The 12,805-nt window shown below is 34.9% G+C and overlaps 1 protein-coding gene across 1 annotated transcript in view; it reads left to right on the forward strand.

The window, feature by feature from the left end:
• Window positions 1-11,102: 11,102 nt before the first annotated feature.
• LOC123560779 (DNA topoisomerase 2-binding protein 1-A-like) overlaps window positions 11,103-12,805 on the forward strand; it is a 70,849-nt gene continuing 69,146 nt past the window's right edge. The window contains exon 1 of the mRNA XM_053516894.1: window positions 11,103-11,253. The gene's annotated coding sequence lies outside the window, so the exon portion shown is untranslated. The remainder of the gene's footprint in view (window positions 11,254-12,805) is intronic.

The following is a 12,805-nucleotide window of genomic DNA, read 5'->3' on the forward strand; positions in this document are numbered from 1 at the left end:
AACACATCTTGTTTTAAATACATGCAGAAATACACTGACGTTAACAGATGCAGGAAATAACCATACATATGCAAAACCTAACTCATGTAACAACATTTTAACATTATACAACCAGTTCTTTTTACCATTTTCACAGTCAGTTAACAATGACTTATACACATTTTTTATAATACAATTTTCACTCATTACTATCTTCAACCAATATTTCACCGTACGAAACTTCCAGTTTACACATAATGGAAACCTGCCTGTTTCAACATATACAGCAGCATTACATGTTGACATTTTCACATTTAACATTCTCTTAAGAAACTTTCTATGTAGTCTTTCAAGTTTATCTCCATTAGTAAAACCCCATATCTCACATGAGTAACACAATATGGATGAAACATAGGAATCAAATAGATTCAGTCTAATATTAACAGGTATTTCCATACCTCTAGTTAACATCTGTAGAGAGTTCATAGCTTTCAAAGCCTTGCCAGCCAAAGTTTCGATACCGTGCTTGAATGAGCCATTACTTGAAACAACAAAGCCTAGATAATTGAATTGATCAACAATTTCAATATCTTCTCCTGCATACTTCCATTTTCCATTTACAGTTAATCGTCCTCTCTTTTATATAATAGCAGGAGACCTTACGATATTGTTACACACCAAGTTTGATGAAAATCCATTACATTTTAGTGCTTAATGCGTAGAAAGGCATATCTACTTTAAGCTATAGTGGTCCCTAATAGGGCCCAAGTTCCTGTATAAATAAATTTAGAAGAGGACCTTATAATGATGCTCCAGACCAAGTATGACAAAGATCCATCAAGTTGTTCATGAGACGCTATCTAAAGGCATTTCTAGCTCTAGCAGCCCCTAAAAGGGGTCAAATGTCCCATCGAACAAAGTTGGCTGCTGGCCTAATAAAGATGCTACAAATCAAGTTTGATGAGAATACAAGAGAAAAAATCAAAGGATTTTTTTATTTTTAGCTTTAGCGGCCCCAAAAATAGACCAATTGACCCCGCTTTCGTTCTGTTTCATAAGCAAAGTTTGACCGTAGTCATATCATGTAGATAAACTGTATGCAGCATACCTTCATTTCAATGTTACAGTAATGAGATTCAGTCATTATATAGCATACATAATAAAACAGATTTCAACTGAGTTCAATATTTGCATACCATACTAAAGAAAAATAATCATATATAATAAATCAGTTAAATAATTTATAACAAATATATCAAAGCAAACAAGTACTCATTTTAATATGCAATCAGAATAAGTCACAAAAGCAAGAAACCTTTTCATATACAGACGACAATTGTAACAAGGAAAATCACTTCTCTACATAGAAGACTCTTATCACACCCTTATTCGTGTGATACGCAGACCGTATTCAGCTCTTTCTTTAATTTCAATATGTTGGTATTTGAACAGGTTTTTATCATATTTATTAAACTTACTTATCATTTTGAGATATATTGATATTCTTGCTAAATATACTGAGCGAAAGTTAGCTTTAAAACTGTGAACAGCGTCGTTTAGGATAAACGCTTTGTCTACATTTCACTCAGCGTAGCACAATCAGCAGAGTGAAACAAATTGACAATGTGTGTTGCATAAATCTTTCATTTTGATAAATTATCTATAATGCGTTATCAAGTAGTTCATGTAGTTTGATTTGCAAACTGAAGTCAGGTGGCATGGTCACGAATTCGTTCTTATAACGGCATTCGCCGAAAAACATAAATCTTTAAAAAAAAGACTATACATTTTGAAATATACTACCAAACATTACGATAGCCGTGCAATATTCCCTTGAAGTCAAAACATGTGCAGAGAAACGAATGATTTTTTTTTTTTTGTATTTTATTTGACTGACATGGGTGGTCATTTTGTCTTACTTTCGTGTTTATCGCTTTTCCGTAATCGGGGATCGCCTGATTTTAATATTAATTCAAACGAATATCCGTTTTTAGACCACGATAATCCGTAAATAGCCAATCGCAAAGCAGACTTGTACCCGTCTATATTTCATATACAACAGTAGCGTTGTATATATATCGGAGGAAACTTGGGCTAAAAACGCGTGAATTTCGTGCCAATTTACCATCTAACAATACAGGCTAACGCCGGAGTTAAATGACCTTGCAATTCAAAATACGAATCAACACAATAGCAAGCGAGAAATACCGGACTACTTTTTCTTACTCAAAATGGAATGACAATTACCGCCAGGAATTTAGAGATAGTATCGCTCAAGATATTGATATATTAAATGAAATTTTAATGCAAATGGAGAGCAATGAATTGTCATTGAATGACACAGTGGAACAGTTTAGTGATTACTTAGTAACGCGGGCAGATAGATTTTTCAAAAAGACAGTGACTGTTTATGATAAATTTGCGTTTACTGATGCACGACATAACAGAAGCAAATTGTGGTATAACGACCAATGCAAAGAAAAGAAAAAATTGTATCAAAATGCATTACAAGAGTATATTTGTAATAGAACTGCAAAAAACAGATTGATACTAATACAGCGTAAAAAAGATTATAAATATTGTGTAAGAAAAACGAAACAAGTGTTTAATATTAAAAGATGTTCTGAAATGAATGAATATAGGAACAAAAAGCCTAAGGAATTCTGGAAAATGTTCAAAGGTAAAAGTAAGTCCGATAACAACGATGTATCACTTCAGCAATTTTACGAATATTTTAAAACATTATCGGCGGAATCAGTTTCGAATGACGACGGAGAGGGCTACAGCTGGTATTACATCCTCCCAAGAAAATTCCCAATCAGAAACATATTGCACTACTTTCGACGAGCTGGATCGTCCCGTAACCCAAGAAGAAATACGACTGGCCGCACGAAAAATAAATGGGAATTAAAGCACCTGGAATTGATGGATTATTGTCAGAATATTTCGTTGAAACATTAGATATAATTATCTATCATGTGAAAAGTTGTTTTTAAAAACATATTACAAACAGGTTCGTTCCCGGAACTATGGTGCAAAGGTATTATTATTCCAGTTCATAAGAAAGGGCCAACAGACGACCCCGGAAACTATAGGGGTATAAAAACTTTGTAGTTGTTTTGAAAATTTTTTTTGTCCGTTATAAATATAGACTTAAAAATGGTGGGCAAAAAGATTAATCTCCGATGCGCGTTTGGTTTTTAATCAATTATGGTAAAAACTGACGCGTTTTTTTGTGCTAAATGAGGTGATTAAACAACATCTGCAAAATAAAAAAGATTTTTTATTGCTTGTTTCTAGTTTAAAAAAAAGGCATATGTTCCATTGTCGTTCATCTTTTGGTTGAAATCATTAAAAAGGAATAGATGGAAAAGTTTTAAAAATCTGCTTTCGCTTTCGTGAGTTAAATCCTGTGTGGGCGCTAAACCTCTTTCAATTTTTTTGAATTGATGTGGTTTATTTCAAGGCAAAATATGCTCCCCGATCTGTTTTCATTTAAAAAATGATTTAGAGTTTGAATACAGTCGAATTAAAGGGCATATAAACCTTGCCCAGCTGTCTCTGATTGATTTGTTCGCCATGACGCCGTTATTTTTCCGACACTATCAAAGGATTAAAATCATCGATAAATAGCTTGAAGAAATTGCGAAAAAGGGGAAATTTTAAACTGTTAATGCCCAAAAAAAAAAAAGTTATGGTTTTTAGAAAGGGTGGACCGACAGCACGGATAAAAAAATGGGTTTACGGAGATGAAAGATCAAAGGGGTTTAAAATAGTTTTAATATTTATGTTTGATTTTTACGTCCGGAGGATCGTTTGAACAGCAAAAATGACATGGCGGGAAAGGGTTAAACAGTAGGGTACATTTTCGTTAGAGTAAATCTAGTCCCAAAAAATATTATTTTTTAATCTTTTGACTCATTTTGACTTCAATATTTCATACTCAAGCAAAAATTTGGGGGGTTGAAAAGTGCTGAGTGTATTAAACGGATTCATGGGAAATTATAAAAGGGCCCATAAAGCCAAATATGGCACGAAAAATAACGGTATTGGGAATCGGGTCGGTACCCCCTTAATTTTAGACCGTAAAATTAGAATACTTAAATTTTTCTTAAATCCATACGAAGGACAATTGTATCCTGAAAAGTTTGTGGGTAACATGTTATTATTAAAAAGAACAAGAAATCGTTAAATGGACTTGCAAATGGAAAATTTTTTGAAATCAGAGGTTTTGGTGAGTTTGGGATTCCCCACATTGTGAAAAGGGTTTAAATTTTTTTATGTTCTTAAACAGGGCTAAAAGACATGTTAATCGGAATGGCGAGATTTTATGAATGTATACCCATTCTTTATTTGTACAAAGAATCCAAGACTTTGAATTCCCCAATATTATTGATTAAATAATTTAAAATTTCGGCGGGAATAGAAAAATTTGTTAGGAGCACGTTTACTGATGGAAATCCAGATTGGCAACGAGCAGGCCAAGAGAACAAAGGAATGTGTCCTTGTGCCTCAATGCCCTTGAGCGAATTTCTTTTTTCATAAAATGAAATTTACAGCGATTAAGGAGGATTTATATTTTACTTATATATAGAAATCCGGTGTTATGAAAATTATTGAAAATTCTAACTCAAAAATAAAGTGTCCCTTTTTAAATTTTTGTGTTTACATTAAGGTTTTTAATTGAGACGTTTCAGTTTTTGAGGAATGTCAGTAACTTCACCTTTACCCGTTTATTTGTGGTTTTTGTTTTTTGCTTTTTGTGTTGTTGTGCTTTTGGGGTTTTTTTTATTTTTGTAGTTTATGTTTTGTTTTTAATTCCATGAAAAAAGTATGGGGTTTGTCTTGTATTACGCATGCCTGCACTTTTAATTGTTTCGTATATGTCGATAAGTGTTATATGTTAAGACTAAAAAATACTGTTTGTTCAAAAAAAAATATTCTCCCTTTTAAGGGAAAAAAATAAGATGACTTGGAGGGAAATTTTAGTTTAAAAAGCTAAATTTAAAATTGTAAAATGGGGCCCCCTGTTATTAGATACAATAAAAATGAAAAACAAAAAAATTTTTTTGTTGTAGAACCAGCTGGGTTTTAAAAGAATTTCGATTCATTTAAACGTTTTCCAACAGTTGTAATTTTTTTGTTCACTTGTTATAAAAAAAAAACATGTCAGCACGATCCTTACATTTGCAATCAACTGGATCCAGTTGTTCGAAACTTTAACAGGCGATTGAGTTAACGGTCGATTGACTTTATCAGTAGATTTCGACAGTTTAGAAAACTTAGAAAATCAAATGCACTTGTTAAGGATTATAAACACTAAACCATCTTTACAGTAAAATTAAAACATCATACTAGTGTTTCCCACCCACCAAGACTAGTATCATAAATAGAAATTTAATAGGCGGTTAGTTTAACAGCTTAATGCAGTGGTCGTGGGTTCGAGCATCATTGGGGTCACGACCATGACTTCTCATATGACCCCAGTACTAGTTTTCATAGGAAACGGACTCGAGAGTGGTTACAATAAGCTTAAACAGTTAAAGCTTTCATCACAATCGAGCTAAAACAAATTAGTATAAACTAAACTAAATTACAGTCCGTTAAAGTTTCGAACAACTTGGCCCAGTTGGAAAGTAAAACAACTACTTCATTCTTACAAGAAGAGCACGATATAGTAAAAGGTATTCCTAGGCCTACGAGCATCTACGCACTAACTATATCCTGATAAACAAAGTAAACAAATAAAAAAATAACTAACTAACTAAATAAATAAATAAATAAATAAATAAATAAATAACCTGGCTATCAACGAATCAACGTATCTGTCATCGTGTTTCGCCAACATGCAAACTCCTCACAAAGACTAATTGTTCAGCATGCAGTCCAATTTTGAGTATTTTTGAGAAATCCATATTTAACTGTTTAGCATTAATTTTGTGACTGCAAATGACTCAAAGTGTTAATGAACGTTAAATCTTAGTAAATCCGGTATTTGAGTAAAACTGAATTTATACAAATAACCTGCATTCTTTCATATGTCCTACTGACAATTAAGCGCTAACGGTACAAAGATGATATTACTCTTATAAAAACACGTTAATCCTAATTTCTATAGAACGCGTGGGAGAGTTTTCAATAATTGCAGTTTTTATGTCACGTGGTCTAAGTCGGATAGACAACTCGTGCCGTTGTCTACGGGATATATACAACTCGCTTTGCTCGTTGTATATATCCCGTAGACAACGGCACTCGTTGTCTATCCTATACAAAGACACACCACAAAATAACTGCATTCTTTTGTATTTCCGTGATGGTAATTATACACGATTTGCATGAAAAATATGAGATATACAAGATTTTAGTTTCAAATTGACAGTGACATATATTAGGCCAAGACAATGTGTTTAATGTCTAAAATTTTACTTAATTAATGTAGCAATATGTACATAAATCAGTGTATTTAGGTAAATTTCAATCACATTTTGTTTCTACAGTGTAAGATACATGTAGTTATTCATCTATATTCTTAAAACTATGCACCATAGCAGTTATCAAGCGTATTGTCATAAAAAAATGAAAAATTATGAAAATCTTTTGATGTTTGTGTTCTGTTTTGAATTGTATGTAGTAGTAATATACTGACAATTAAACTGTCATTGTTTGCGAACTCTCTAACGGTATTAACTTGCTCAACATTTGTTACTGACGACATCTGAACAAGTAACAAAAGCGGACACATCCATTTGTCCGATGTTCAAAAACGAAAACTTTAGTCTGACTGGTTGAATCTTTCTATACAACTGTCAGAGTTTGTTTAGATGCAGTAGTTCCAAAAGACAAATTATAGCAAAAACAAGTTTTTGGCGGTCGCTCAACCCCGAATATGTTACAACTTCACATGCTGCATATTATTCCTACATGGTTTCATGTCTCTATTATTTTTAAGATATATGCAATACAAATCTTGAAGCACTTAATGAGATACATGCGACACAAACTTTTATGTATATTTTCGACTACGTCATGGGCCATAACACTGGTCTGACTGTTTGAGATCAAATTAAAACATTATATACTCAAATGGAAATACTGATAACAATCCTGTGAGGTTTGATGACTCTGGGTCAATACTTTCTGAGATAATTATGACCGACACTAATTCGGACTGACGGACGGACGGATGGGCGGGCGAGGGGAACACTAATTACCCTGGGCACCAAAACATAACTTAGATGGGGGCGCATAAAAAGAAATATTTCATATTGCTACATTCTCTATGCAAAAGAAATCATTTACCGCCAGTTGCACCTTAAATTATACTAAATAACACATCTTCTTGAAATATGTCCCAATATTTCATGCGAAAAAAATATACGCGGGATGCAATGGCAATTCAGATTATTTCCGACTGAATATTTGTAGTTATCACATGTATAATCTAAGTAGGTAACTTGAAAATTACCACATATATTCACGTGATAAAGACAACTATGAAATATAATGATTTGGAAATACAAGAATGAAAGTATGTTTCAGAAAGTATTAGATTTTTTAAAACGGAATGGCTAAATATCTATTTGCAAACAGCATACGCCGTTCTAGTAATAAGACGTTTGCGTAACGTCAGAAAAAAGCGGGAAAATACACAAAGTCAAACGCCGCCCATAGCGCCATTTGAGACTTTATCATTTTTTGCGACTTCGTAGCTCGAAAACGAAGTGGTAGTCAAGTACTTTTTTTTCGTTATTTTGCTGAGAAATGCCTTTAAAGTAATTGTGTAAATTTTTAAAAAAATCTATGGACCAGTAAATGCATGCTCCCAATTTATACAAGAAACGTCACTTCCGTAGAGGTCAGATTTTGGAACAACACATGCTAAGATTTATGGCTACAACTTAATTAATCGGAAAGGGTCAGTCTCAAACTTAGCACTTAACAAACTCGCATGTAGTCAATGTCGCTGTGGGCTAACATTTATCTGGTAGAAATATATTTCATTGATTTATCAAATGATTTTCTTATGTTTTTTTATGTCAGAAAAATGCACGAGAGAATGGGGGTAGGGGAAAATTTATGACAATACTGCGAAAACGAAGTCGGTGACTCCCGATTTTTGTTTGCTCATTTTACAGTAAAATAAATTTATAAGGTAATATTAGTTTTTTTAAAAAAATCTATGGACCAGTTTTTGCACACTACTTAGTCATTCCGCACGAAAACAATAATTTCATAGAAAGATTTTGGCATGATTTTTGCATAAAATCGACCATCAACTTTATAGGGACCAATGTGCTACCATGAATAAACTCCTAATTCAGGCCCGAACCGACTACTTCTCTGATAAGGTGAAGTCGTGTGGCACTGACCACAAAAGTTTGGCCGAGATAACCAAAAATCTACTAGGAGACAGCCAATATGCTTCCCGTCCCTCTAACACATCATCAAAGGAACTTGCGCAGAAGTTTAGTGACTTTTTCATCGAGAAAATTGAGAACATTAGGAATGATATTATTTCGCATAGCCAAACTGATCGTGATTCAGTAGACTTGCATTGTTCAGAACACCAAGAAGTAGCAAACTGTCTCATTGATTTGACTCCTACAACGATAGAAGAGGTAGAACAAACTATAAAAAAAATCTTCAAACAAATCCTGCGAACTTGACCCTTTACCAACATGGCTTCTGAAGAAATGTCTCGATGAGCTCTTGCCGCTGATAACAAACATCATAAATACATCAATGGAATTAGGTTATGTACCAAGAGTTTAAAAGTGCTAGGATAAGACCCCTGCTTAAGAAACCAGGTCTTGAACCAAACATTTTCAAAAACTACAGGCCTGTATCTAACCTCCCTTTCATTTCAAAAATCTTAGAAAAGGTAGTAGATGCGCGTCTTGAGTGGCACTTGAGTGAAAATGAGCTACATGAGGGACTGCAGTCTTCTTACAGAAAGTTTCATTCAACCGAGTCGGCTTTGATAAAGGTACAGAATGACATCCTCACATCTCTCGATCAAAATTCTGTAACAGTCCTCGTGCTACTCGATCTTTCTGCGGCTTCCGACACGATTGATCACCAAACACTGTTACACCGGCTCGAACATCATTTTGGAGTCACAGACAAAGCACTTGCATGGATGTCATCATATCTTAGTGACCGCTATCAAACTGTATGCGTTGATGGTAAGTTGTCGACGCCTACGTTGATGAAATACAGTGTGCCCCAGGGATCAGTGCTTGGTCAAAAGAACTATATCATGTACACTAAACCCGCGGGTGCCATATGCAGACGTCATGGACTTCTTCATCATTTCTACGCTGATGACTCTCAATTATACCTATGAGCGATAGAGGCTGTGGCCAGAAGTGAAGCTTTGCGCCGCATTGAGAGCTGTCTGGCTGAAATTGTCTCGTGGATGAATTCCAACATGCTGAAGCTCAATGCTGATAAAACTGAGGTAATGCTATTGACATCAAAGCGTAACTCCAAGTACATTGATGACGTTTCTGTGAAGGTCGGTGATTCTGTGATAAAATCCACGAAACGTGTTAGGAATCTTGGAGCAGTATTTGACAGCGGTATGGATATGGAACAACAAGTCAACTCGGTGTGCCGAGCTGGATATGCACAACTTCGCAGAATAGGTCACATCAGACGGTATCTTACCATTGATGCCACAAAAACCCTTATAAACAGCCTGGTTACTTCACGGTTAGACTACTGTAATGCCTTGTTAAGTGGTATACCAAACAGCACACTTAACAAGATGCAACATGTCCAGAACACTGCAGCTCGCGTAATCACTAAGACGCTCCGTCGCAATCATATAACACCGGTTCTGAAGGAGCTTCACTGGTTGCCAGTGAAATACAGGGTGCAGTACAAGGTTCTGACCCACACCTTTAAGGCTTTACACAATCAGTCCCCTGCCTATATTAGGGGTATGCTAGAAGTGTATAAACCGGTCAGGACCCTAAGATCACAAGACACGCTGTCACTGGTTATGCCAAAATCTAAAACCATGATGTATGGCAATCGCAGCTTTTCGTGCACTGCTCCAAAGCTTTGGAACTCCCTTCCTGTCAAGATCAGGGAAGCTGACACGCTAGCTGCTTTCAAAAGCCTGCTCAAAACCCACTTTTTTGTACAATATTTTGTTAACTGACCGATACATTTATGTCTTTATCTTGTTTTAAATTATACTTGTTTTCACTCATGATTTTTGTTAATGTGGAATGCATTATCTTTGTATAGGTATTTGTTTGTATTTTTGCAATTTATTCTGTAAAGCACTTTTGAACGTGTACAAGTGCATGAAAAGAGTGCTATAATTATAAATGTGGTATAATAATAATAATAATAATAATAATAATGGGCCTAATAAAGTAAGCATTCCTTCAGCGAATAGTGGGAGTATATATTTGAAAATTACATCATCGTATAGGTTTCGACTGGCATATTATATAAAATGGGAAAAAAACTTTTCAAATAAAATGAACGCCCCGAGACTAAATAAATCGCCATGAAAACGGCAACGTCAGAATTATTTCCGACTAGGCTAAAAGGTGAAATTTTGACGTCATTTGCGTAAAAAGTGTGCATTTGACCGTTTCAATAAGTGTACATCGGGTGAAGATCAACCTTTGCTGTTATTTACGTTTGTTATCAAAGATGCAACTTGTTTTTGAAAATCCTGCTCATTACACCTTTTTCATCTTAAAGGGTTATTAAGTATCAGAGATATGCAGAAACGTAACTTAGGCCTATGTCTTGACATCCAGTTTTAGAGAACTGGCATCGATTCCGCATACTAGCAATGTGCTACGCTTAGGATCTGAATGTGAGCCGGTACCAATACGTTTTCCTACGTCTACTTAACAATTTATTCAAGCCAAAGAGCTATAAAAATAAATACTTCTTTGTTCAAGCAGATGATAACGATGGATCCTTGTAAAAGTTTTAGTCCAAAATTTAAGGAGCTAGAAGATTGTTTTCGCTGGTACAACAACAAAATTGCACTTACACGGACAGATGTGCCTATAAATCATTAGTAAATATAATTTAATGGAAAAAAAGCTACCTCGTTCTTTAATGAATTTTAGTGCTTCTTTACAGATTCCGTAACTGTACCGAAACGCACGAATTCAAACATAAGGACTGGCGCGGAAAAACTGTTTTCTGCTGTCAAAATCAGTACTTTTGTCTCTCTTTACCTATGAATCAAATTGATTAAAGGTGAACTACAACCATAAACCTCATTCAAATATAATGGTAAAGCTAAATCGACTTTGAGTTACAGTTAAAACACAGTTCGTTTATTTTCAAGTGAACAGAATTCGGATGGTACCTAAGGAATGCTAGACGTTTCGACCCCAAGACATTTCAACCCTAAAATTCAATTTCCTTGGACAATTCGACCCCAGAGACATTTCGACCCCTCAGAAATATTTGTATGTTCTGATTTTGTATTACTCCGACTTCGTTTATGACAATAATTATGACTTTAAAAATACGATTTTTTAATTACTTTTTACATCTACATCTTTCACCCAACCGTCGATTTCTGACTACCACTGGGTGGCAAATTATTGGGGGCTGTTAAAACTTTGTCTGACCAAGCCTTGAATCACCCTTAAAAAGATGAAAAGATCAATATAATTTTGTTTTCATAATTAATTTCCAAATGTGTAAATAAATCCTGTCATCATTAATAGTAATTACCATAATGCAATTAATGTTAGTACAGATTTTCAAATAAATCAAGTTCTTTTAATCTTTAATTGTTTTATTCAATTACTACCCTTTTCAAGCAGCGTTATTATGACGGCATTCTTTGATGTTTTCAGGCATATCATGGAATGAGGTCGACATGTCCAAAGAGTTGGGGTTGAAATGTCCTGGGGTTGAATTTTCTCTTGGGGTCGAAATGTTTTACTAGCGTACCGAACTATTAGATAAAATTGTTCTTCGGATTATTTAGCCCATATGTGGTTGTTATTTATTACATGACATCCTGTAAAGATGTCTTAAGGATTTTGGTGTTTAGCATACATTTGTCTGCTAAGTAAATTTAGCGATGTGTTGTCCGCCTATGGATCACGAGGTCCGGGGTTCAAGCCTCAGTAGGGTCCTGGGACAGTGGTATTTTCTCTCCCAGGGTTTACTTTAGTGCAGATATAAGATTCAGTGTTTTTCTTCACCAGTTCACCATATGTCGTGGGTATCCAAGTAGTAATAACCAGGAGTCTTTTATTCAGTTTGTTCAATCCATATTAGCCTGCAGGAACCACGGGCACTTGGTGTGTGGCCTGGACATCTCCGGCCCAAGCTCCTCCTGTGCTTTCCTGGTTCCAAAACTGCACACTGTTTAAAATCTTTTGTTTATATTGCATAGTTACACAGGATGAAATGATTTTTAACCAAATAGATTGCCAAATATAATTAATATTGGTGCTGAGACAACCTGGACCAGAAAATCAAGATTATATTTGCGACAACCAGGACCACATTTCAGAACTACAAGGACCTTGTTTCTGAAAGTTCTCTACCGCTATTTTTTATCAAATATTTGTTATTTTGATGTTTTAGAATTTCAAGCACAGCCAAAGATGAAGATTGATCATTTTCAGATAAATGTTATGGACAACCCATACCATATTATGGAAGACCCGGCCCATATTATGGACAACCCAGATGAAGTTTTGGTGTTGACCGTCTACAGAAGCATGGCTTGAAAGTCTATACTAATAAAACACACTTTACCTGTCTTAGTCTTACATATGCTGTGATGCAATTTTGCGCATACTTGACAAGCAGCTGCCTG

This window comes from Mercenaria mercenaria, chromosome 10 (assembly GCF_021730395.1).
Source record: "Mercenaria mercenaria strain notata chromosome 10, MADL_Memer_1, whole genome shotgun sequence".
NCBI lineage: Eukaryota > Metazoa > Mollusca > Bivalvia > Venerida > Veneridae > Mercenaria > Mercenaria mercenaria.